This window comes from Schistocerca serialis, chromosome 1 (genome assembly GCF_023864345.2).
Source record: "Schistocerca serialis cubense isolate TAMUIC-IGC-003099 chromosome 1, iqSchSeri2.2, whole genome shotgun sequence".
Taxonomy (NCBI): domain Eukaryota; kingdom Metazoa; phylum Arthropoda; class Insecta; order Orthoptera; family Acrididae; genus Schistocerca; species Schistocerca serialis.
In genome coordinates, this window is record NC_064638.1 from 698,547,762 (window position 1) to 698,575,728 (window position 27,967).

A 27,967-nucleotide genomic window follows, 5' to 3' on the forward strand; every position below is an offset into this window, starting at 1 on the left:
ATGAATGATGTTTCATGCCTTCCTTTGTACATATTTGCTCATTTTCTTTCATATCTAGTTTCTAGCTGCACTGCAGCATCGCTTATTATAAAATTTAATAGATGTACTAATATCACTATTTTCTGTCTACAGACCCAGTAAAGAATACGTTTCTGATAAACTTTCTTGGAAAAGAGAGCACAAATAGACATTTCCCTTCACAGGAATTGCATAAATACTATTTTTAATGACTTGGTAATTTCTTTTCTAGAATAAATTGTGATGCATCACTCTAGTGTTAAGATGTGACATAGGTATTAGACATGGTCATTTTCAGTGTTATATTTTTTCTGCTTGAGCTTGCCATGTTTAGATATAAGCTGCTGTTTGCCAGGCATAGTGCTACTGAATTTTAATTTGTGTTACTCTGCTAAGCCAGATTTATTTTTCTTGTTTGCTGCACATTGCCTTATATTAGTTGTAATATTGCAATTGCTTTGCCAGTTTGAATTTTTTGTCATTGATGTTTGTGTTAATTGTTTTGTACTGCTGCATTGCCTCGTCCTTTAGTTTAGCATCTGAGCTCAGTAGATTTAAGTTAGCTTAAGAGGGGGTAGACTAAATAAGAAAATGAGTTGCGATGAATTGGAAGAAACGCATTGAGAAGATATAAGAAACAGATTTGGTAAAAATGAGTATTGTGCACTGAGAAATAATTATTTTGAAAGAAATATGAATAGAATACAGAAAGCAGGTATAGATAGGACTTTTTGGGAATTATGATGAATGAAGGGAGATCTCCAAGAAGTAAAGAAAGTTTTGTTTGCAAAATACTGCAATAAAACAAACCCTGTCCTTTCCTTTTGTATTATTATGCTATGTGTTTGTGTACCCTTGTGTATTTCTTTTCTTCCTGTCTCTGTGTACTGTTTGATAGAATTTTTTTTCTGTTCTAGTACTAAGCTACATTCACTATGATGAGGAATACTGTTATCCTCAAATATAATTTGCATTTATAATATGTTATTTTCTTTGTAAAGATGTTTAGACATTATTTATTCTGGTCTGTTTTAATGCTCATGTGTGAAGTTGATGTTTCAAAAGTTATTCTAATCTTTTGTGTTTTTACTTATGTCATAATTCCTGTAACATTGATGTATATATCTATTTCTATTCTTTTGTAAAGCCTGTATTACTACAAATGTTATCTGTATTATTATGTCTTTAATGATGTATTTTGTACCTTTGTTATTGTTTTCTTATGTTATAAAATTGTAATTGACACCAGGTCATCAAATTAAGTAACTTGTAAGTTCCATTTCACTGCACACGTTTCTGTTGGTCATAGTATATGCACAATATGTGAGAAGTAGGAACTGATAGTGTTTGCACGTGTGTTAATAATTCAGCAAGGGACTGGATAACAGTATTGCTGGTTCTAAGGACAATTCCAAAAACTTTGTAAGTGCACAAGTGGTGGTTATGGACTTGCTATATTCTCCGCAAGAATCTTCGATGGTGATTGTGCACCTGCACAGTCGCAACGGATGGCTGCTAGCCATCTCTACAAGGACTACAGTGGGTCTGTATCTTTGATGGCCCACCAATACCATTATTTCTACAAGGACTACAGTGGGTCTGCACCTCTGGTGGTCCACCAATACCATATTCTCTACCAGGACTACAGTGGGTCTGCTCTGTGATGACCTACCTACCAATATTCTTCAAAACGTCGACCGACTCTGCTGTGGGTTTGCTCTGTTGTGGACAAATACCTGTCTGCATGTCAAGAGTCAGCACTGTCTTTCCATTGGAAGGACAACACTACTTCTTCAAGATTGTATGGAAATCCACTAATTCCGTGCTCATTTTCTTTTACTGCTCAGACTTTGAGAAAAACACTTGAACGTTACTGTGATGAATGATCAGGACTGTCTTTATGGACTGTGAGAAAATTTTAGCTTTTGACCAACAATGTATCAATTAAGTGTGTGCATTTGATATCTTTGTTATTGTAATTATGAAAAATTTTATCAAATCATTATTGGCCACTGCCCAAAACAATTTGTGAAATTTTTTGTGGGGAGCATGGGGGCTATGTAAGTGGGCTGTTTAGGTTTTCTTATTGGTAACGCCACGTAGCGCTCTGTGTGAGAATCACTGGCTGTGCTGTGTGCAGTCTGTGTCTAGTTTGCATTGTTGTCTGCCATTGTAGTGTTGGGCAGCGGCAGCTGGATGTGAACAGCGCGTAGCGTTGCGCAGTTGGAGATGAGCCGCCAGCAGTGATGGATGTGGGGAGAGAGATGGCGGAGTTTTGTAATTTGTCATGAACTGCTGTATATATTATGACTATTAAGGTAAATACATTGTTTGTTCTCTATTAATATCTTTCATTTGCTAACTATCCCTATCAGTAGTTAGTGCCTTCAGTAGTTTGAATCTTTTATTTAGCTGGCAGTAGTGGCGCTCGCTGTTTTACAGTAGTTGGAGTAACGAAGATTTTTGGTGAGGTAAGTGATTTGTGAAAGGTATAGGTTAATGTTACTCAGGGCCATTCTTTTGTAGGAATTTTTGAAAGTCAGATTGCGTTGCGCCTAAAATATTGTGTGTCAGGTTAAGCACAGTCATGTACAATTTTTCTAAGGGCGTCAATACATCATGAAGGACAAAAGCATTCATTCCACCAAAGTGTGTAATATGAATAATAGCTGGAGCCCACCTAAGATCATCTTGCAGACATTTATTTAAGAAACTAGGGATATTTACAGCAGCTTCACAAAATATATATTCACTTTCGAAATTTGTTACTAATAACCCACCTCAATTCAAAAGCAATAGCAATGTGCATAGTTACAATACTAGCACAAAGGCTGATCTGCACTGTTCTAGGTTAAATCTAGCTTTGGCACAGAAGGGGTGAATTATGCTGCTACAAAAGTCTCTGCTCACTTACCAAAGAACGTCAGTTGTCTGACAGATAGCCAAATCATCATTTGAAAACAAATTAAAAGAATTTTTAATGACAACTCCTACACTCAAGGATGAATTTTTATACTAAAATTAGTAACCACACAACTATAAAAAAGTTGAATTATGATATGCAAAGAAACTTTTGTTAAGCTGACACGTTCCACACCACTACGAAGTCTCGTATTTATGATCTATGGAACAAATATCAATCTAGTCTAATTTACAGCTCATAGCACTGCTTCAAGTGCGTGGGAAGCACACGCGCAGCTGTCCGAAGGAGTGGAGGTGGTCGACCGGCTCAACTACAGCAGCAAATGTCCGCTACATTGTGCAGGAGGCAAGAAGACATCGGAGTCATGCAGTGGCTGCAATGCTTAGGACGAAGCTACGTATTAATTGAGTCAGATGAAGAAAAACTAAAATAAACCTGAAATTTACCAAATGAGTCTGTTATAATCTCAAGATGACTGAAAGGTATAAAATAATTTCTCCTAGCTCCATACAAACTCATACAAATAGCTCTGAAAATGTGTGACTGTGAATTTTTAGCAGCTATGAAACTACTTGTAAATATTATAACGAAAGGCGTGGGGCCCATGCGTAACATAAATGATGCATGAACAGTTCACTACTAACTATTAACTGTTGCACGCAATCCATATTTTTCATAAAGTCTTACCAGTATTTTCAAAGGTATCAAAAATTTTCAGAAATATAATATGAAGTAAGGAATCTATATGAGGCTAGGGGAAATAATTTTCCCTTGTAGTGCGATAGAAAAACTTATCAAAAATTTATTTTTATTTACACAATTATTTACGCCCGGTAATGGCTACCACATCGAGCAACTCTTGGAACGAGAGGACGTTCGGCGAATGGACTAGCTAGCCTCCCCGTTTCTCCCGACTTAAATCCCATCGACCACGTTTGGAAAGACGTGCTGCAATACATCCTGGTGCACCAACCATCATCCCGGTGTTGTCAGCCGCGTTGGTGGAGGAATCGAAAACCCTACCACAAGAACTCCTTTGTCAACATTGTGGCCTGCATGGGAGCAAGTTGCAGACTCTGTGTTGCTGTCCGTGGCGATTACACACGCTATTAAGGGGGGGTTTACTATCTTTGGCTCGAAAAAATGATGTTCTTTGAGAATTTTTTTCTCTGGATGGCTTACAGATATCAATGTGAAATTTGGTCAAAATGTTTATTGATATTTCCTCTACAAACGGATTTTTTCGACCGGAAATGTCGAAGAGCAAAGGCGAAAGTGCCTTCGGAACGAAACAAAATTTCGATGTAGACCTCCACGCACGGTATGTCACAGGCCAGCCGACTCGTCTGAAATCAAAATTGAGTTGACGTTAGCGAAGTATAGAATATTCTTTAGGAGTTGTACCTCGCTTAAGTTACTTGGACCATAGGAAACAAAATGGCAGCCATTTGAAAAAAAATAGTTTTTTTTTTCATCGATTTTTTGACTTCGTCGGCAAAGCAAAAATATTTATAGCTGATGGATCGGAACAAAAGTGGTACAACCCCTAGACAATTTAATTAGCTTCGTCGGAAACAAAGAATCATGGCAATCGGTTCAGTACATATGAAGTTACCACACCGCGCGATAAAAGAAAGTCATCTCGAGAAAAACGCAAAAAAATTGTTCAAATGGCTCTGACCACTATGGGACTTAACATCTGAGTCCCCTAGAATTTAGAACTACTTAAACCTAACTAACCTAAGGACTTCACACACATCCATGCCCAAAGCAGGATTCGAACCTGCGACCGTAGCAGTCGCGCCGTTCCGGTCTGAACCGCCTAGAGCCGCTCGGCCACCGCGGCTGGCGAGAAACGTGTTTGAAGTTTTGACTACATATAAATGCAATATTATGCAACTTACGTTCAATCTGCTATTCCAGGTCCATAAACTAGTCCTCCCTCTTCCTCACAGAGGGCGTTCTGCTCGATCTGGGCCATCCTGCGCTGGTCCAGAGCCGCTCTTAAGGCCGGTCACAAGCGGTTTTCCGCCTCTTGAATCTGGTGGTCGTCCGAATGCTTGGTGAACTGCGTTGAATAGAGTCCCAGGGTGACGTCCATCGTTGTAATGGTATTCAAAATTGCTGAATACCCTTCGTTGAAGCTGCTCACTGCCAGGAAAGTCGCAGTCTCCACAGTCTTCGCACCAGAATGCAAATGCTTGGGGGCTAACTTTCAAACATAGACGTTCAAACTTTCATTTGATTTTTGTGTGTTTCCTCCCAAGCACCGGTACAATAACTCGTCCTCCGAAACGGCCTCATAGATCGGATGGATCACTTTTTGAACTTCTTTGAAGAGCGGCTGGTCGTGTTGATATTTGTCCAGATGTCCGGTAGCCTCTGCAGTGCGCCACTTGCACCAACTAATTTCCCCAGCCGGACAATTTCGGTGTTGTCTGTCGGTGGTCATCCGTCGAACACTTGTGGAAATACGTTGCCTAAATTGCCTTCTTCATCTTTTCCACCGAATTGGAATGCAGTCCGATTGCCAAGCCGTAGTACGTGGTAAGCTCCTTGATCACTTGATCCTTGGACAAGCACACAGAATAATTTTTCGCGGCTACAATGTCGAAATTCCCGAAAAAAACTATTGCGTGAAAAAGGTCGATTTCAGGCAGGTGCATTTTTTTTCAACTTCGGACAACAAACATTTCCGTTCCGTATTCGGGAAACCGTTTCAGGGGTGGATTCTAAACACTTTTATGGATCCAAAACTGCAATTTAAAAAAAATATTTGAACCAAAGATAGTAAACCTCCCCTTAAGTACCGTAAATGGCTATGACTTCAGTGTCATTCTCATTTTTTAATATAAATGTCGTTTCTGTTCGGCTCATTTCTTTTTATTTCAGTTACCTTCTGCCCTGTACTGCAGCTGTACTTTCTCGTACGGTCGAAGTTTCGTCGAGCTATGTTACTTGCCAGTGACACATCATGCGAAAGTTACTTTCGTCCTTACGTTTTGCACACCAGCTGCTGTCGAAAAATCAAGACAGTGATATTAGTCATAGGGCTTTTATACTTGTAATACTAGTAAGTTATTGTTGTAGTAGTAGTGGTAGCAGTGGTAGTAGTAGTAGTAGCAGTAATGTTGACGGTGGTAGTGGTATATGCGGGTAATAGAGATAACTGAAAATTAATAAGAATATGCTGGAGTTACGAAAACCTACGGCACTCTTTCATTCACAGTAAAGCAATGTCCGACTGACGTCATAGGCTAACTAAATGTCGAAAAATGCACAGGTATCCATAAAAAATGTTAGTGATACTAGTAAAAACAGAGATAAGGAAAAGCAGTGTTATGGTCCCTGTAACTACGTTGAATACACAGAACAAAACAAATAAAAGAAATTTAATTTAGTTTCATTTAAATGCGATTTTATACATAACAGTTCATTGTCGTCAGCAAAAATTGGACTAGAATAAATAAATAAAATATCTGAAAGACAAATATACGTCTATAATAACTGCAATTCCGTTTCATCTTAGAATAGCTGGTGAATTTAAAAATCTACCAACTTTTATAAACAGTACAGCTGGGCTAGCTCTGCTGTCTGAAACTTTCTATCACAGCGCAAGTCAGTTAATTCCTCTGATTTTCATTTAGCAAAAATTTTTATTCTGATATTTTAACGGGACGTATTTTTTACGACTTTCCTTACAAAACTTGTATTTCTTTCTGTTTTACCTAAGTGCAAGTGCGTTATTTCTGCCATCTTGGAATATACAATCCAAAAATGTGCTGAAATGAAATTTAAGTGCTCTAATAGCTGAGATTGAGGTTGAAGGGGTAAGGATGACATTATCTTTACCATCCAGAACCTGCCCTCCCCTACAGCTGCAGTTTCTGCGCCCTCCTGAAGAAGTGCACACTAGTGTAACGTTGTACTGGTACATCGTTAGTAAATTGATATTTAGACTGATATGAGGATTTTAGAAATTCGTGTGAGCAATCTGCAGCTCAAAGTCGCATCTGATATGATTTGGTGATGAATAAATAATTCTTCTTTAGTAATCCATAAATTGTGTTGGTAGCAAGTCTCACAGTTTTTGGAACATTGTTCAGAGTTACAGTTCTGTTTAGTTCATTTGCGTGTTAAAGTCACCAGTAAATCCAAACTACACACTTCACTAGTTTTCCTGGTGTAACAGGATTAGTCCCAGCCACGGCTTTCTTGACCTCTCTGTTGATCCATTGTGAACGTGGGACAGCGGCTGATCAAATATTTAACAAAGAAATCCGCCAAACAGCTGTGCAGATTGAGAAGTTATTTTATTTTGTTTTCGCTACCAGTTTCTCCAAGTGCGATGCAGTCCAGAGAGTTGCAGTCGAGTTTTCGAAGGAAACCCTAGAGAATTGACGACATCCAGGAACAGATGGCCCCAAAATGCCAATATAAATAATTTTTGAGTGGTATATATGGAGCCTGAAGATGGCGTAATAAATTGCCGAAACTGGTAGCGAAAACAAAATGAAATAACTTCACAATTTGCGCGACTGTTTAACAAATTTCTTAGTTAAACGGCTTTCTTGATGTTGAACAAGCCATACAGAATGACTCCAACGCATTTAGACGTCGAAGCAGACGACGAGGCCGAAGTGAAACGTTGATTAATTACGTAGGATGGAGAGCAGATCTGGTTGGGCCTGTGCAGGCGATGCTGCTGCGTTCCTGGAAACGGTGGAACGAATTTTTGGAGCCAGCGGCGGCTGCGCAGCAGGGTGGCCCGGCGCTGGGTTTTCCCGGTCGCTGAGTTCCTGCGACCACGCCCAGAGCACGGACCTCACACCGACAGGAGCACGGCGGGCAACTGTTGCGCATTGCATGTCTAGAGCCGTACTCGCCTAATCGCGGTAAGATGTCTACCGCAGCGCACAACAAATGGCGCCATATAATGAACATTCAGGGTCACTTGTGGATGCTGCGCAGTTAAAACCTACCTATACACCCGCATTTCTCCATAAATTGTCGTAGTAGTCACACGATATGCATCTTTCTTTAGACATGTTTCGTTCTCAGAAAGTTTCGATTAAGTCTTGAGGTGGTGGTGAGCAAATTTCCTGTAGAGCCTACTAGTGGAGTTTCTGAATCGTTCCTGTAAAGTTCTGTGCTAGCCCAGAAAATGCGAACCATGCAAGCAGTTTTAGGAATCTTCTGCATCCTTTATTTCAATCCAACATAGGTTCCAAACTGGTGAATAACACTAAAAATGGGTCAGAAGACAGCTCTTTTTGGTATAGTGCCTTTCTCGAAATAACTAAATCGTTTAAAACTCTTCCGGTGGATTGCATCCTAGTATCAGTCTTTCCACTAATGGATGTTTTTGTGTTGCTGCAGTTATGGCTGAAAAAAAAATGTAGACTCTTCATCTCAAGCCACCTTTTATTAATACAGAGGTTTCTGCATAGATTCTCAACAGTAACACCTATGTGCATTTCTGCTAATTTTACTGATCGTCGATCACGCAACTCTATTGTGTCTTGTCGACTTAGCCGGTTCCAGTCAGAGATCATAGAAAATTTCCAAAGGTTCAAGTTGGAGAAACAAACTTCGATTTGCCTCTGCACTTTGAGCCACTACGGCTTGCTATTTATTTTTACTATTTTTCTTTCCATATCACCCGCCTTCTCAGTACTTGCCGCGATGTCAATATCGAGATCGGATTGGAGTCTCTGGACGCCGCATATCTTTGGCGAGTTGGCTTCCCGCGCGCCGCGAGGCGACAGAAGGAGGAAGAAGGGGGTTTCGTGCAGTTATCTCTAGACTGTGCGTGAGGAGCGACGTCGGTGTCGGAGGGCAGGGCCGCTTGGCCGGTGGACCACGCGGAAGCAGTCGGTAGGGGACGGAACGCCGTGGGCTGGATGATCCTTGTGTGGAAGGCCGGTGTTGTCCCGATGGCGGTAATCATGAGGTCATTCAATGGATGGGAAGTGATTTCTTGGTTCTGCCCTTGGATTCAGACGAAGAATTAGGGCAAGTTTGGTGTATGAGGTGAACATAAGAATTCTAAAAAGATGCACGTTGGTGGCGCCTGTATCAGACTTGTGACAGGTGTAAGCTTTGCTTCGGTGCTGCAGTCTCCAGTTAGAGCGACGCTCGGGAGGAGAGCGTTGACATCGGCATTGCCATTTATTTGGCTGCTTTAAAATAAATGACTGTTATGGATCGAAGGTGCATCCAAGAGAGGGACTGAAGTCGGCCCCCAGCTTCTTAAACTCTGTTATCTACAGTTACAACGAGTAATTAGACAACCTGGAAGTGTCCACGAGTGAATTTAGGATGTACTTTTAAGTGTTTGTAGTAATGGAAAAACTGTCTATGGAGCTTTTCAGTCGTGTTAATTGCAGTTCACCTCTTGCGGTATTTTACGGTTCTACTTGTCGTGGAGGAGTCGCCGACAGTATTTTCATAATTTAGCTTCCGACGCCATTCTGTGGTTTGGTGTGGTTCTCCCAAGAGTTTAGGGCCCCAAATATTTTCGTACTGCCTTTGCTGAGGTTGCCTTGTAACAGTTGTTGATATGTCTCTTGTCAGCCCCACCGTACTGCTGTCTGGTACGGTGCGGTATAGTCGAAGTGTTCAGTAGTACCGCATCTACTCCCTCTCCCGTTTTAAGATTTGCGAGCCGCTTCCATGTCGACGTATAATTCCAGTATGCAATTTGTGTAAGTTGGCTGCGCCCTGTTAACGTTTTGTACATCGTGGATAATCTTTCCCGTGTGCATGTGATTCTGAAGAACAGCACGGTGCACAACAGCGCATGACCACGACGAAATCAAAAGATATGTATTGTATATTATTTTTTAACGGATGTAACCACTGAGCTTAAGAGTTGATTTGTGTGTTTTTTTTTTAATCTGATACGAAAAGATTTACATAACTGGTTAGTTATAACATCTATGCTTAATTATTTGTCGTAATTCGTTGGATGTAGTATGCATCACATGTAGGGAGGTTATGGTGTAAAGTGTTTAAAAGGAAGGAAAATATTTTGTGATACGGTGCGCATCGTAGAGGCTACCCCGTTTGAGTGTACGTTGATAGTAATCAGATTTTATTGCATTTAAGTTGTTGTTTTTAATTAAAATTCTGAGATCAGTGCTTTATTGCCTTTAGAGATCACAGGTGATATCTAGGAAAATTTTGATATTGGCATTTGGCGTTAAAATATTTTATTTAACCTTGCATTATGCAATTTGTATTTTTCCTTTGCTTAAAACGGGATTTTGAGTTTTAAGCGTTGTAAATTGATTCTGAGAGCTGTTCTTTGATCTCTTATTGTTCAAGAGACAGTTGGTTAAATAATTCTTCAGCAACTTTCATTAAGGAACTATATGGAAGATCTTGCTGTTCATGATAACACAATGTTCACTTACTATTTTAAAATCAAGTTAATAAAGTTGAAAAAACTTTTGTTAGAGAAACAGTGCCTGCCCATACTCCCCACAACTTCTACATATTCAAGGCATTGGCCTTCGGGCGCTGTCTGATGTTTTCCCCGATATCTATCCCAGCTAACGCATGCGGGGCCATTTCAATCTGACTATAAACTGAATATAGGTAAAACATTTTTTTTAGTCGTGCAGTCTTTGATCCTTCGACGATTATATTGTGATCAAAGACTGGAATAAAAAAAAAAGCATTTCGCAGCACCTGAATCACTGTTTGTATTCGCGACTGTGTCGCAGCTTGTGAATAGAGGTAAGTAGGAAAAATACGGTAGAGATATCGCGTGATTTCTGTACTCGCTGTGTAGAAATGATTCCACTGTTCCCGAGTCCAAAGCGAAAGAATAAATTATCTTGGTGAGCTACAAAACTGACGCGGTCGTTTCCATTGGAATACAAGAGGCGTTCAATAAGTAATGCAACTATTTTTTTTCTCGCCCAATTACTGTTGAAAAAAATATCGAATTTGTCACTGGGCGTAGTGGAGTATTCCCCCTTCAGCCCCAATACTTTCACGGAGTTCCCATAGGTGTTGGCGCTGTACGTAGCCTTCAAAATGGCGTCTGTAACGGAGGTGCATTCCGAACAGAGATCCGTCATTGAGTTTATTTTGGCAGGAAACGAGGGCACCGCAGATATTCGTAGGCGCTTGCAGAATATCTACCGAGACCTGTCAGTGAACAAAAGTACGGTGAGCCGTTGTGAGAGGCATCTGTCATCATCGGAACAAAGGTCACGCCAACCTGCCGATCTGCCGGCCGCACACAGGTGTGACTCCTGCAATGTTGAAAGTCTCATTCAAACTGTCATTCTAGGTGATCCACAGATCACAATCAAACACCTCGCTGCAAAAGTGGACGTCTCCGTTGGTAGTGCCGACACTCTCGTACACCAGTTCGGGCTACTCAAAGTGGTGTGCCAGCTGTGTTCCTCGCCGTTTAACAGGACACCACAAAGACCAATAAAGGATAAAATGTGCGGAATTGGTTGCGCGTTACGAGGCTGATCGTTACAATTTTTTGTCGGACATCGTCGCAGTGATGAACCATGGGTTGGTAACACCAAACCGGAAACAAAGCTGCAATCCATGGAGTGGCACCATGCCATCCCTCATCTGAAGAAAAATTTCAGAGCCGCTCCTCGACTTTTGAAACTCTGAAGGGGTTATTCTGTTTGATGTCCTCTCTAATGCTGCAACGATCAACTCTGACGTGTATTGTGCTATCCTCAGGGAATTAAAATGCATACGAACTTCTCCTTCTCCATGACAACGCAAGACGTCACCCAAGACTACACACCGAGAGCAGCTCTCAAAACTTCATCTGACTGTTCTTCCTCATCCAGCCTACATCCCGGATCCGGCAGCTTTGATTTCCTGTTTAGTCCAATAAAGGACGCAATCCGCTGAAAGGAGTACATTGACGATGGGAAAGTCATTGATGCAGCAAGACGTTGGCTCCGTCGTCGACCTTTAGAGCGGTACCATGCAGGCACAAAGGCCCTCCCAGTAAGGTGGCGTAAGATCGTCGCACTGAACGGAGATTCTGTTGAAAAAAAAAAAACAGTTTTTTCAGCGTAGGGAGTGAGGAATAATGTGGTGTATTGGAACCCAGAATACAACTAATCTCCTTTCGGAAGAAAAGTGTTGCACTACTTATGGAACGCTCTTCGTATGTTTACTACCTGAATTTTAGAGAATATCCAGTTGTCTCAGGCTTTTGTGGAACAACCATTCGCTCGTAAGAAAAAATAAAGGAGTTGATCGGCACCTCTGAGTGGTAATTTAGGATGTTTAAAAGTTGCTCAGTGTACTACATAGTCCATCGAGGACGGTCATATTAACGTCTGAGAATGTGGTAATATAACTCCAAAATCGATTGCATAATTAAAGTATGAACATCGTAAATAAGCACAGCTGAGTGGGTTACCTTACACATTCATTAGTATTTATGCCCCACCGTAGCAGAGCGGTCGGCTTTGCTGACAGCCAGGCGGAGTAATTAGGCTGAGTTCCTGGTGCTTCCACGGTTCCTTCCTCGGCGGGATAACCGTAACGGGCTGCACTAAGCCACGTGAGGCCAATTGAGGAGCTATTTGAATGGTAAGTACTGGATAGCTGACAACGGCCGAGAGGCATGAATTAATGCTCCTTATCAAATTACGTCATTCGGCATTCACGGCAGCCTATCGTTATGGCGCGTTCCTCTGGTTGTCATCACAAAGTTATTCATCCATTACTAAAAAGAGCTGAGCGCCAATGAAGCCTTAGTAGAAACGGGGATCGCGAAAAATACTCTTTGAGACACGTCGGTAACAGGATACCCTGTCTATGCATATTGACTCTATAGCCGCCTCTGATCTCCTTGACCCTTCTGGATCCTGTGCCACCCCGATGCTTTCAACAGATTGCAACGAGCGTCTACTGTCCTTGGCCTATGCTCACTCTTGCGGTTAGTGAGTGCTTTGAATGCGCTTTGCTTGACAAAGAAATGAAGCACTTAGAAAGGGAGGAGGAAAGGACATGAAACCTCATGGGCTGAGAGCGTATGTGATGCTATTTCAGTGATAACAAATTCAAGTCAAACTTATAGAGAACTTGGCGGTGTGAGTCAACTAGTCAATGAAACCTTGCACCACTTTGGCAGAATCGGTTGGTGAGTGAGAAGACGGGACCCCAAGGCGTAAAGAGAAATTTTCTCAGACTTCGTTCACAGTACTTTATTATAATACCAGTATAAAATATACACTGAATGATTAAATGCAACAATTACATAAGCCAGCCATGGCAACCATTCATTAACTTACAACAAGTGAATTTTTTTTCTTCTTAGAAGTTAATTTAAAAATATACCGAGGCAGCAATGAAAACCAATCATGGAAAACTTAAAAATAATCAGTTACTCAGAGCAAGCACTATTAATATAAATGAATACTGCCAGTCTAGATAACAATACAAAGTTCTTTGGTTTACTAAATAACTTAGTAAAGCAGAATCAGGGCCAATTGAAGAAAAATTTGAAATTAGTAAACCACACAGTCACACACATCTTATCTAATGTCTCAGACAGGTATACAGATTAAGCAGTTTAACTGCTATACATAATAAGTCCATCAGGGTAGCTTGTAGAACATCCGTTAAAGTACATGCTAACCAGGCGGAAATGTTATTTACACATTCTCCATTCTCAAAATAGTCACAACTCCCGATTAAGTAGCAAGGCTCCAGTTAAAAAGGGGTTAAATTAGAGTTACTTCCAGTGACTTAACGTTGGAACTCTGTTTTGATAAACAGAAGCCATCTGGCACCCTAGACTAATCGAACGACAGGTGAGTATTACACAATGCCAAGAGTTACATTTTCCGTTTTGTTCACCGAACGAATTTCCTCACACGTTCCGTTCTTACCATCCAGTAATTTAAACCAGTCAAGGAACACTTAATTCCCGAAGCTGTTCCCTCCGTCACCAATAGTAATAGCACAGTCACCCTCTGGCTCTGTGCAAAACATAACGACGGTCCAAAAAAATGTTCAAATGTGTGTGAAATCTTATGGGACTTAACTGCTAAGGTCATCAGTCCCTAAGCTTACGCACTACTTAACCTAAACTATCCTAAGGACAAATACACACCCATGCCCGAGGGAGGACTCCAACCTCCGCCGGGACCAGCCGGACAGTCTATGACTGCAGCGCCTAAGACCGCTCGGCTAATCCCGCGCGGATAACGGCGGTCCATTTCCGTCGTCTTGCTGATAGCTGCACACGGGACGCAGAGTCCACTCTCCAGAACCACTGCACCAGAACTGCCCCACTGTCTGACTGGCTACTGCTCTTTCGTGTCCGTTATTTTAAACAGGAAAATGGGCGCCAAACCCGCCGTCCAATATCGACAGCGGCCGTACGCTGCTGGTCTGCGGCCCAGCCGTGGCACTGCGCCATCCAGCTCATCCGAGTCGACACGGCTCTGTCAATACCTCGTTCTACCCAATCTAACTTGGATGCTTGCACTGCTTCTGTTAGGAAGGGTGTCATAAAGCCGTTACAACCTCTCCTGGCTAACCCACAACTGTTGTAACTAGTCCTTGATATCCTCGATACTAACTTAATAGGCGACATGAAGTTGCGCGGGAGATGTGCGACCATGATGCAAACTTGAGACCTAGCCCACTGCTGAATAGGTAGCTAAAATAACTGGTCACTTGTTGCTCAACCATTCTTACTTACTGATGCAATTTACAGCCCATTATCAGAACAGCAAAAAGAAAAGTTTGGATGCAAAGTACTTAATCACATGTGTCAGCCGTCACTTGAATCCTGATGCTGACAGCTGACACATTTGTGATATGGCCACATGGAAGAGAAAAACTTCAAGAGTTTCTCCAACATCTGAATTCTCTGCATCCTAACATCAAATTCACCATGGAGGTGGAAGACAATGGTGAACTCCCGTTTCTGGACGACCTAGTCAAGCGCAAAGCGTATGGCACCTTGAGACACAGTGTATACACGAAATAAACCCACACTGATCTGTATCTCCACGCTACTAGCTGCCATCATCCTTCACAGCGTGAGGGTGTACTGCGAACATTGGTACACAGGGCCCGCGCAATATCGAAGGAGGAAAGCCTACAAGGAGAACTTAACCACCTTCAGGACGTTTTCAAGAAGAACGGATATAACGAGAGTCAAATTCGACGTGCTTTCAGGCAGAATGCACAAGCCCAGCAGAGAGAGAACGAAGAGGACGAGAAGACAATGGCGTACCTGCCTTACTCCGGCAAAGTATCCAACAAAATCGGCAGAATTCTGGCTCGGCGCAACATCAAATGTGTCTTCCGCCCACCTCCAAAAACGCTTGCCCTGCTAGGTACAGTGAAAGATGCCCTAGGGATCCGCAAACCGGGTGTTTACCGTATTCCGTGTAAATGCGGTAAGGCATACATCGGGCAAACTGTGCGGACAATTGAAGAAAGATGCCAGGAACACAGAATGCACACTGAACTGAAGCAGCCTACAAAATCTGCGGTTGCGGAACATTACATGGATACTGGAGATACTATGGAGTACTCGAAAATGGAAGTTTTACGGCAGGCCTCGTCTTTTTGGGATTGTGTTCTGAAGGAGGCGATTCAAATACGTGTAGCTTATGGGCTGATCAACAGAGACGCCGGGTTCAACCTCAGCAAAGCCTGGGACCCAGCACTCAGCCAACTAAAAGCACAGCGCCGACCCAAAGCGACTTCCGAGCCCGACGAAGGTCACAGGACATCTGATGGTCCACAGTTCGCATCCAGTAGTCAGCGGCTCGCCCCTCCCCACCACCACCCCATGCAGCGCCGCGTGCGGCAGTACGCGGGGGAAGGGGTGGGGAGCGATCAGAGTATAAAGGGGAGGAGATTCAGCGGAGACGCTCAGTCTGCAGGTATCACCTGAAGATGACGGCAAGGAACGCTGTCGAAATATCGTGGTTTGAAAACGACTGCACCCGAGAACAGTACAAACCGTGTACATAATCGCTGACGGTGTATAAATCTGCGAAGTTGCATTCACATCTGACCATGTCTTTCGGGTGCTTCACTTTCTTCGCTTTTTTCAGGCGGCGTATGTGATTTCCTACGGAAAATGTATGCGACAAACTGAGTGAATAATATCTTTTTAGATACGGAAACAAAGGTGCAGAACGTAAATAATGTAATTTAATGTTTCTAAACAAATGCTGTTCGTTGTAGTAGGTTTCATCACGTAATCTTACCGTTTGTTCTTGAGGAGTAGAACACTAGTTTATCTTATTAAATGCAGTAATAGAACAAGCCAAAGACATGGCAAACGGGTTTGCTAGTATAAACGGTATGATGAGAGATTACAGAACGAAATAACATTATTCAACTTCATATCTTTCGTTGGGGAACAGTATGTGTGCAGAGAAGAGTTCGGATCTACATGAGCGTCAGGCAGGTACGCATTCATTGTCCCCTATTGTTCAATCCATGCATTCTCGAAGACGGAAATATAAGATAAGTTTAAGAGTGGGATTAAAATTCAGGGTATATCAGTGATAAGATTCGCTGATTACGTCAGTACCCTCAGAGAGTAAAAGTTTACTATATGAATATTTGTTTTCCGTTCTTTCGGAATCGCGGCCCAGCACACATTTTCAGTTGTCGCCCCTGATTCCGCATAAAGTCCTTTGCAACTGACATAATTAGTTCCTTCCCATTGCTTTCCTTCCACCCCCACCCCCCCGTCACCCCCTCTGTACAGAAGTGTGTCATGGACTGTTGGAAAACTGGAAAAGGACAGAATCGAAGTGTTTGAGACGTAGAGTTACAGAAAAATTCGGTACGTTAAGTGGATTTGTAAGTCCTCTGCAGAAACCGTGAGGAAGGGAGTATGTGGAAAATACTGACTAGAAGAAGGAACAGCGTGACAAGGAATGACTTCCATGGTACTACAGGGAGTCACAGAAGGCAAAAATTATAAGTTATACTGAGGTAGAGATACATCCAACAAATAACTGATGATACTGTGGCAAGTGTTACTCTAAGATGAGGTGACTAGCATAAGTCGTAACAGACTGCATCAAATCATTCACAACCTGATAAACCATGAAATACCTGGATAAAGGCGAGTAGGACTCGCCCACCAAAAGTTCCGTGAGAGCTAAATTACGAATATAGATAGTTCCTCCGTCCTTGCAATAGAGAGTCTTGACTTTTTTGCCTGTTATCGATATCGATACGGGTCAGATATCGGTCCTGGGAATTCCAAGACATTCGAGAATAGAAAAATTATTGTTTCGTGTGATATAATTAAAAATTTTCCTTTACGTGCAGTGTGAAACATTGTTTCTTGCCAAATTTCATGATTTAGGTCCACGGGAAGTACCCTTTGGGTTTTTATGACTGAGTTGGCGGATATCAAAATATATGACATAAATGGCCTTGTTTTTGGACTACATTGACTTAGAAGCTTAAATTTATTACACCACCAAGGGACAATTTTTTTCTTTATCGAGTTCAGCCTCTATGGACTGCGTGGTAACAACCAACTTCATTTTAGTGTCTAGGTCTTGTTCTTGTTCCAGCTTTGACTTCCTGCCAGTATCTTCTGAACCCATCAAGAAGTGCCTGTTTATGATCTTCGGACAAAGATCCTCTCCGTCTTTTGGACGTTGATGCCATTTTAAAAAATTGGTAGTTGTTCACCAATCTTCTAAATTTGTTCCTGTCAGGAATTTCTCTTTCTGAGATACCAATCTGCCTAAGATCTTTTTCACATTCTTCGAACCATCTCGGCCTTGTTTTCTTGGATTGAATGAAACTCCATATTCTATTTGTCAATCGATCACCGTCCATCCTCATGAGATGACCGTAAAATAACAATAGTCTCTTCTTAATGGATGCTGCTATAGGTTCTGTCTTGCTGTAAAAGTACTGATTTGCTCTCATTCGCCATTGTCCATCAACCAATCTATTACCTAGAATTTTCCTTAATATCCTACGCTCTCGCTTTTCCAGCCGCTCAGTTTGACCTTGTCTATTCTTGGTCAAAGTTTTAGACACATACAAATCCTCAGGTTCTACAAATGTATTATAATGTCGCAACTTGGCCCATGTAGTCATAGACGTTTTGTTATTGGTATTCTTTGTCAGTGGGTATGCCTGGTCTGACTTCCTCATCCTGACATTAATTGCTTCTTCTTCTAATCCATTCTGCTGAATGACTTCACCGAGATGCCAGTAATTCTTACTCGTCCGATTTTTCCAAGATTGGTGAGCATCCATTCAGGTCCATCACAGATGTTCGTCATATATTTTGTCTTTTGAATAGAGATGTGGGGGTCCAACTTTTTCAGCAATTTCTCACAGCCTATTGATCTTGTTCACTGCTGACTATGTTGTTAGCAAAAATGGCCAGGTCATCCGCAAAGGCTCAGCAGTCAAGGTACACCCCTTTGTTCTTAGGACCAAGTCCGAACCTCTCTTCAGTTGTTTCTTCTTGGGCTAACAACTTTCTCTACTCTCGAATGGCCGTCCTTTGTGACCGAGCAGTTCTAGGCGCTTCAGTCTGGAACCGCGCGACTGCTACGGTCGCAGGTTCGAATCCTGCCTCGGGCATGGATGTGTGTGATGTCCTTAGGTTAGTTAGGTTGAAGTAGTTCTAAGTTCTAGGGGACGGATGACCTCAGCTGTTAAGTCCCATAGTGCTAAGAGCTATTTGAACCATACTCTTAAATGACCTTTTCCAAGACGCAGTTGAAAAGGAGTGGGGATAGTCCATCTCCTTGTCTTATGCCCGTTCTCATCGCAAAGGGTACTGAAATCTCACCCATAAATTTTATTTTTGACACTGTGTTAGTGAGAGCTTGTTTGATCAGCTTTCTTGATGTCTCATCCACCCCAAACTCTTCCAAACTATCCTTTAATGCCTTTCAGTCGGTGGAGTCATATGCCTCCTGAAAACCCACAAACACGACCACGTCATTATTTCCTCCAGTTCTTTTGTACCTGATGATGTTCTTCAGGTTAAAGATCTGTTCTGGGCAAGAACGGCCCTTTCGGGAACCAGTTTGATATTTCCCAATTAGTTGGTCAAGATGACCTGTTCTGTTCCGTATTGCTTTGGAGACAATCTTATATGGAGCAGATACCAATGAGATGCCCCTATAGTTATTGACATTCTTTTTATCATCTTTTTGTGTAGAGGCCAATGTATCTTAGTATATGACATAAAACGTCAACCCGATACGTTTACCAGTTCCTGAGAAAAAAGGGTCTCAGATGAACAGTCAGTCATGTAACAAATGATAATTTTTTTCGTGCAGTACAATTGCAAATTTACAATTTTCGGATGTTTTTCTTTACTTCTATTGGGAAAGCGTGCTGATAAACAAATGTCATGATTCAACGTCAACGGGAAGCTCCCTCTAGGTTTCTGTGACTGAGTTAGGGAGTTCCAAGGGTATGTGACATAAATGGCCGTACGTTTTGATTGCATTGACTTAGAAGCTTAAATTTATTACACCGCCAACAGACCATGTACCCGAGTTTGTGACATAACTTTTAACTTGATATGGCCACCCATCCCTAAGAAAAAGGGTTTTTAACAGTCGGAGAGACTGACGGACGGACGGAAGGACGACCTAGTGATCCTATAAGGGTTCCGCTTTTACCCACTGAGGTAAACAGAGAAGACAAAGGAGTTCAGTACTCTCCATTCTCTTTTGTAACCGTCCATTAAAAATGAAGAAAAAAATCTCTCCTCGGCTTGGTGTCTTAAGCAGGCATCGCGCTCGTCATTTTGCTGCTCGTGTTTCTGGAGACGATGCGGCACGTCAGCTGCCGCGCAGCACGTGCTCGCGACGTCATGTGGACACGTGACGCGTCTTAACAGGCCGTCCGCGCATCCATCCCCCCCTCGCCGCCCACCGCGTCCCCGCATGCCCAATTTGCGGTCAGTGAACTTTCACTTGTTTACCCAGATGATAAGAGCAGCGGGCCGGGCGCCGGTTTGTAGGCCACTTGTTGGCGGGAAACCTTTTAACTCGCGCTCGGCGCTTGCCGCCGGTCAGACCGAGTTGCGTCACACCAGAGATGCTGCAGCTGCGGCTCAGCCAAGGTGGAGCCGCGCTGGGAACTGTGATAAAGCCACCTGCTTCCTCGTGGACATTTCAGTCTTCACCGTACGCTTCCCACTGCGCAGTAATTTACCGTCATTGTCATTAGTCGACTTCACCTACGTCTACATGGTTACTCTGCTAATCACATTCAAGTGCCTGGCAGAGGGGTCGTCGAACCACCTTCACAATTCTCTATTATTCCAATCTCGTATAGTGCGCGGAAAGAATGAACACCTATATCTTTTCGTACGAGCTCTGATTTCCCTTATTTTATCGTGGTGATCGTTCCTCCCAAATATTTTCGCATTCGGAGGAGAAAGTTGGTGATTGTAATTTCGTGAGAAGATTCCGTCGTAACGAAAAACGCGTTCCTTTTAATGATGTCAAGCCCAAATCCTGTATCATTTCTGTGACACTCCCATATTTCGCGATAATACAAGACATGCTGCCTTTCTTTGAACTTTTTCGATGTACTCCGTCATCTGGTAAGGATCCCAGACCGTGCAGCAGTATTCTAAAAGAGGACGGACAAGTGTAGTGTAGTCTCCTTAGTAGGCCTGTTACATTTTCAAAGTGTTTTGCCAATAAAACGCAGTCTTTGGTTAGCGTTCCCCACAACATTTTCTATGTGTTCCTACCAAATTTAAATTGTTCGTGATTGTAATATCTAGGTATTTAGTTGAATTTACGGCTTTTAGATTAGACAGATTTATCGTGTAACCGAAGTTTAACGAGTTCCTTTTAGCACTTTTCGTGATTTAGGGTCAACTGCCATTTTCGCGCCATTCAGATGTCTTTTCTAAATCGTTTTGCAGTTTGTTTTGATCTTCTGATGACTTTATTAGTCGATAAACGACAGCGTCATCTGCAAACAATTGAAGACGGCTGCTCAGATTGTCTCCAAAATCGTTTATATAGATAAGGAACAGCAAAGGGCCTATAACACTACCTTGGGGAACGCCAGAAATCTCTTCTGTTTGACTTACGTCAATTACTACGAACTGTGACCTCTCTGAGAGAAATCACAAATCCAGTCATATAACTGAGACGATATTCCATAAGCACGCAATTTCATACGAGCCGCTTGTGTAGTACAGTGTCAAAAACCTTCCGGAAATCCAAAAATACGGAATCGATCTGAAATCCCTTGTCAATAGCACTCAACAATTCATGTGAATAAAGAGTTTGTTGTGTTTCACAGAAACGATGTTTTCTAAACCCACTCATCGCTGAGCTGTGGCCTCATTTCTTCACTCGCTTCTTAAGTAACTTAATCTTCGACTAGACATCTCTATCCACATCGATATTATGCCCTTTTTAGTTTAGTGTGAAGAGAGACAGGCCGGTAAACTTTTTCGCTTGGTTGAACAGCACAGGAATTCATTTTAGTGTTGATCGTATTCGTATGAGAATAGCAGACAATACACTATCTTTGTTTCCGAAAATCAAAGGTCCAGAGCTCCCGTCTTCACGAGCAGCAAAGCGTTTGTGTGCAACACTGTATTGGTAAGGCTAGTGACTGCTTACTAGGTAGATAGACTGCGCGCAACTGAGATCTTCGGCGAATGCGCGAATAATTGAAGCTGACCTAAAGTGATATAATAGTAATACAGAAAGCGTGATCATACACAGAATTTATCGAGAATCGCCTGTTATTAAAGCTATCTGGAGCATAAAGTTGGCTTCTAACATCGATCTTTGAGAAGTCTGTCACAGGGATCAGAAATTAGGCAATTTCTCATGCGGTTACTGTGGGAGAGTGAGGGACGGTTTAGTATATGCATCGCGACGGTGCTCAAATTTACTTGAAATTCCGTTCTCACTGCCAGCATCGCGTATCTCTCAATTCTGATCACTGCGGAGTATATTTCGTCTTGCGATACGTTCAGACCAGCTCAACAAATTACCTGCAGCAAATAATTAATTCTGTAGCCAGTGTAAGCTGAGAATATCACGGAACATTTTAATCACATTCGTGATCGGCTATTGATGTGCGAACGTGGCATAGCATCATCAAGATTATTTCATTTTATACAGACTTGTCCTTTCTATTAACTATTCTGAATAATTCGCATGTAAAATATGTAGCACATTAAGTTCATAAAATCAAATTTTCATTTCAATAAATTACAATCTGAGAGGAACCTGCCGAAAATATAGATTGCTTTGACAGATTGGAATTATGTTATTTCTGGGATAAGTTGTACAACGGCCCAGACAAAAATTAAAATTTTGTATATGTATGTAAGTATCTAAGTAGCTACGTATCAATGTTAGTGTACATGTATGTGTGTATCTTTACGTTAGAAGTGCTCTTATTTATAGCCTTTTTAACGTTGTCAGCTGCCATTATGACAGTGACAGAGTACTGAAACCCGTAGCGGTTATTAAAGTTCTGCTACAGTACTCAGCTCCTGATACAAAGTTTACTTTGGCTATCAGGTTTTACCATTTATCCTTACTCCTGGGGCAAAAGACCGCAATAAAATTTAGTATTTGTAATGTTCTTCCGTATCTCAGCGTTACTTTGTCTCCATAATTTGGCACGACGCTGTACTATTTCAGACTTTATATTTTCCAATCCTAGGATGGTGGTGGTTAGTGTTTAACGTCCCGTCGACAACGAGGTCATTAGAGACGGAACGCAAGCTCGGGTTAGAGAAGGATTGGGAAGGAAATCGGCCGTGCCCTTTCAAAGAAACCATCCCGACATTTGCCCGAAACGATTTAGGGAAATCACGGAAAACCTAAATCAGGATGGCCGGAGACGAGATTGAACCGTCGTCCTCCCGAATGCGAGTCCAGTGTGCTAACCAATCCTAGGAGATACAGGGTGGCAGTTACTGAACTATATGAAATAAAATCATCGTAACTTCTGACCGGGTGGCGTTAGACGTTCAAACTGTACGGTTGGCCGCGGAGTACGATGGGAATTAGTATGCGCATGCTCACGCGCGTTGTTCTTGTCGGCCATTTGCACGTGAAAATGGCACGGAACAGCGTGCCTCAGCGTATAGCGCTTGTGAAGACCTACTGTGCGACCAATAAGAGCCCAACTTCGGCTCAAAGGAATTTTGCGACAGGATTCAAGCTGAGGTCAACCAGGCCATCTGTGCTAACAATCAAGAATATGATTCACAAGTTTTAGAGAAAGTGTAGTGTTCGTGATGACAGTGTGGGCAATGTCGGTCGTCCAAAAATGGTGAAAACAGCTGAAAACATCGAGAGGACACGCGCTGTATTTCAAACCAGCACCAGGAAATCGATCAGACGAGCTGCACAACGGATGGGAATCAACCGGGAGACGCTGCGATGAACTGTTGTTGAAGACCTGCGTCTCTTACCGTATAGAATTCAAGCCCAACAGCCATTAAGCCCCAGGGCCGTGGAACAGCGGTTGTGTTTCGCCAACACTATTCTCCACAGAACTGACGAACAGGACTTCGATATGAACATGGTTTGGTTTAGCGACCAAGCCTGGTTTCATTTGGATGGGTTCGTCAATAAGCAAATATGGAGCATCTGGGGGACTGAGTTCCCGCATTTCGCGATCAAGAAGTCTCTTCACCCACAATGGCTGAGTGACTGGTGTGCGAAGTCCAGTCACAGAATAATCGGTGCGATATTTCTTGATAGCACGGTGACTTCCGAACGGTACATGAAGGTTTTTGGATGATGATTTCAAACTCATTATCCAAAGTAACCCTGATTTCGACAAGATGTGGTTCATGCAAGACGGAACTGTACCCCATCGAAGCAGGAGAGGGTTTGATATCCTGGAGGAGCACTTTGGGGACCGCATTCTGGCTCTGGGATACCCAGGGGCCACTGGCGTGGGCCTCGATTGGCCGCCATATTCTCCGGATCTGAACACATACGACTCCTTTTGGTGAGGCTATATTAAACACAAGGTGTACAGCAATAACCCTAAAACCATTGTTGAGCTGAAAACTGCCATTCAGGAGGTCATCGACAACATGCAGAATTTCGCCATATCATCGCCAATGATAGCAGGAATGTGTGTCATAAATTCAATTCGGATACCTGAAGTGATGTTTACATGTTGAACAAAGAGTGTGCACGCCGCAGTTTGTAACGAATTTACGTTTTTTTTTTTTCCATATGGTTCAATAATTGTCAGCCAGTAAGAACCAACCAACAGCACAACCTATCGGAAGATACGAAAGATGACACTAAGAAGGTGCTGGCATTAGGTGCGCATTTGTCGCAGAAGATCGATAAGTGTAAGTCCAGAAAAGGACTTCATCCAGAAATGAATAACAAATGACTGCGTATAATGTAAGTAATGATGATGACAATGTTTCCGAATTCCTGTACTAGGACTAGTATATGATAGGAAATTCTATACGTCATTTATACATCTGCGACCTCAAAACGTGCAAATCACATGAAACAAACAGTTGTTAATGCAATACTAAAAATATTATTAAGTAATCTTCCCCAGGTGATTGTAGAGATGCATCATAACTGGCTGCTTAAAAAGAAAGGGTAAGAAAAAAAGGTATGAGTTAAACGCACCGTCGACTGCTTGGTGGTGAAAGATGACACACTTGCCCAGTTGGCCAAGGATAAGAAAGTAAAATGACATGAGCTTATGAGAAGTAGCCGTCTCGACATCCACCGTAAGTATTCGCGAAACAAACATTCACTCAAATCAGAATGACTAGTCGGGAATTTGAAACAATTTCGTTCCGAAAGCAGTCAGAATTAGCTTGAGAAGAGCCATGCTGGAAGCGTCTAAAGGCCTCATCTATCTACCTGATGGCAAACTTTAAGAAATTTTGGTTGGATGGTTGGTTTGGGCATGAGAACCAAACAGGGAGGTCATCGGTCCCGTCGGATTAGGGAAGGAAGGGGAAGGAAGTCGGCCGTGCCCTTTCAAAGAACCATCATGACATTGGCTGAAACCATTGAGGGAAATTACGGAAAACCTAAATCAGGATGGCCAGGCGCGGGTTCGAACCGCCCTCCTCCCCAATGCGAATCCAGTGTGCTAACCACAGTGCCACCTCGCTCGGTAAGAAGTTTTGGTTTTATGTTGAATCAGTAAACGGACTGAAGCCATCTGTCTGAGCGCTCAGTGATCATACTTGCATCGAAACAGAGAATGACAAAGACTCAAGTACTAAATTCATTTAACTTGAGAAACATTGTACTATGGCTGCTCGTTGTAATCAATTTACGACATTGAAGCTACCGCAATAAGAGACTGCGAGATAGAAAATCACCTTAAATCGGTCGTCATAGGAAAGGAGACCGGCTCTAGAGGGATACCTGCAAGATTGCCCATAGAGTATGCGAAAACAATTCGCTCCTCTTCAAGTAGCGGTCTACTGTAAGTCGCTGGAGGAATATGTGTTCACAGTGCTTAGACACGAGCCTAGGTCCTATGAACACCGAATAAATTGCCAGCGCCAAGATTGCTAAAATCAATTATTCACATAGATGACCGGTTTCGGCAATTCTCTGTTGCCATCTTCGGATGTATGTTTCCATCATTACAGCAGAGAATTGCCGAAACCGGTCACCCATATGAATATATAATTTTAGCGATCTTGGCTGTTTAGAATTTATTCAGTGCTCGTAATACTACAGATCGCCCCCATGCTGACGATGTCAGAAGTGCATAAGCCCAGGTCATTACCATCTTCAAGAAACATCATCAAACATATGACCGTATTTGTAGCTTTAGATCCTTGAAGTCAGTCTGCTGTAGAATTTTGCAACACATTTTATGTTTGCGTATTATGACCCTTTTGGAGCCTGGAAACCACCTGTGCAGTGATCAGCGTGGATTCCGCTGACAATGCATTCGTCCACGAGACATTGAAGGAAATGTTGCCCATGTTGACACCCTGAAGAAAGGCTGGAGGCATTCGATGCACGCACTGGTGCCTAGTAAGTAGCAAATAAAACACAGTATTTCATTCTTAACGGAGAGAAATTTTCAGAAGTAATAGTAACTTCAGAGATACCCCAGAGAAGTGTTATCCATTGCACATGTCAGTCGTGGTGAGAACAGTGTTCTGTGTAGTTATGAGTTCGTTACGCTGCACCTAAGTGGCTTCATAGGTGACCAAATTTTTGGTGCTCCTATGGTAGGTGTTTCCTTAAACAAGACAGCCGAAGTGTTTGGTGTTTAAAGGAACATCGTATCGAAGATTTATAGCGCATAAAGGTAAAGTGGAGAAACATCAAGCTCTAATTCGCAATGGGGACAAAAGTGTATTCTGAGTGATCGTGACGGACTATCACTGAAGAGGATCGTGAAGAAAACTAAAAGGGCAACAGCTGCAAAAGTCACTGCGGAACTAATTCCACACTCGTGAACCCTTTCAGCACCAAAACAACACTAAGGGAGCTCCAGAAGCAGTGAATTGCAACGCGAGTTGGGATTCCACAACCACTCTCCAATGATGCGAAACCCCATAACAGAAATACTTGGTGCCGAAGCAATAAAACCGGGACTTGAGCAATAGAAGAAAGTCATTTGGTCGAATGTATCTCGTTTCACACATGTTTCGCCTCCCCAAGAGTGAAACATTGCGGGAGTTCTGTGATGACTTGAACAGTCGTATCGTGGTATTGCATGACCCACGATATTCCATGGACACCATGCTTATTCTGCAAGGTCGCATTACTGCCAAGGACTATGCGACCACGTTAGGTGTCCAGGTCCACCCCATGCTACAATGATTGTTTCCCAATTATGATACTGTGTTCCGAGAAGAATGTGCCCCTGTTCAGACAGCTTGCATCGTCCCGGACTGCTTTTGTGAGCACGAGGATGAATTGTCGCATCTCTCCTGGCAGTCACAAGATTTCAATATCATTGATTCTTTGCAATCTACATTGAAAACAAGGGTTCGTAATGGGTTTCGATCCCTTCATCTTTACTAGCAACTGTTTTGCAGGAAGAATGGTACAAGTTTCCCTTGAAAACCATACAGGACCTGTATTTGTCCATTCCGAGAGGGCTCTAAACTGATTTGAATACCAAAGCTTTTTCTGCACCGTATTAGGCATTGTATTTGGTGCTTCCACATTTGTGTCCATCCCCTATATATAAATTATGTAGTGAAATACGCCAAAATTACCATCAGGCTGTTCACGAATGATTTGTTCATGAATGATTCTGTTGCATACAGAGTAGTCAACGCTAGAAAATTGTAATTAAATACAGGAATGCCAGGAGAGTATAGAAGCTTGGAGCAGTTATTGTTGACCCTCAGCTTAAACAAATAAAGTGCATTGTGCAAAAAATAGGCAAAAAGGAGATCCGTTACGAAAACACTATTGCCAGCAAATTCAGAAAGCAGTGACATCCATGAAGTGTCCGGGAGAGTGCGTAATGATTAATTTAAAATTAAGTGACTGCTAACAGCTGATCGCAGAAGACATACTTCAGGTTGCGACTGATTGCAATAATTTGAGAGAAGTGTCGGCCGCCCACGACTGAGGTAGCTTACAAACCCTCGTTCGATCGACATTCACTCTGGTACCGTTACCGGAGATGATGGACAGATACAGCAGAGGAGATCCAAAGGAGAGCAGCGCCTTTCGTCAGAGGTTCTTTTAATAAGATGCTCATACAGGATTATAAAAGAGACATTGTGAATCACAGTGAGGTTTACTGGTAAAATTCTGCTAGTGTACTTTCCTAGATGAGTCGATTAACACTTTACATTCTCCCACGTGCATGTCGCAGAAGGACTGGGAGCTCCCACGCAGGCATACCAACACCCAATCTTCACGTGCACCATTCGTAATTGGAAAATAAAATGGAGCAAACCACAGTGGTACACAGAATACTCTCCGTTATGCCATCGTAAATGCCTTACAAAGTACAGATGTCCCGTTAGCGTTCGGATGCCTTTGAGGGGTCAGTTACAACTCT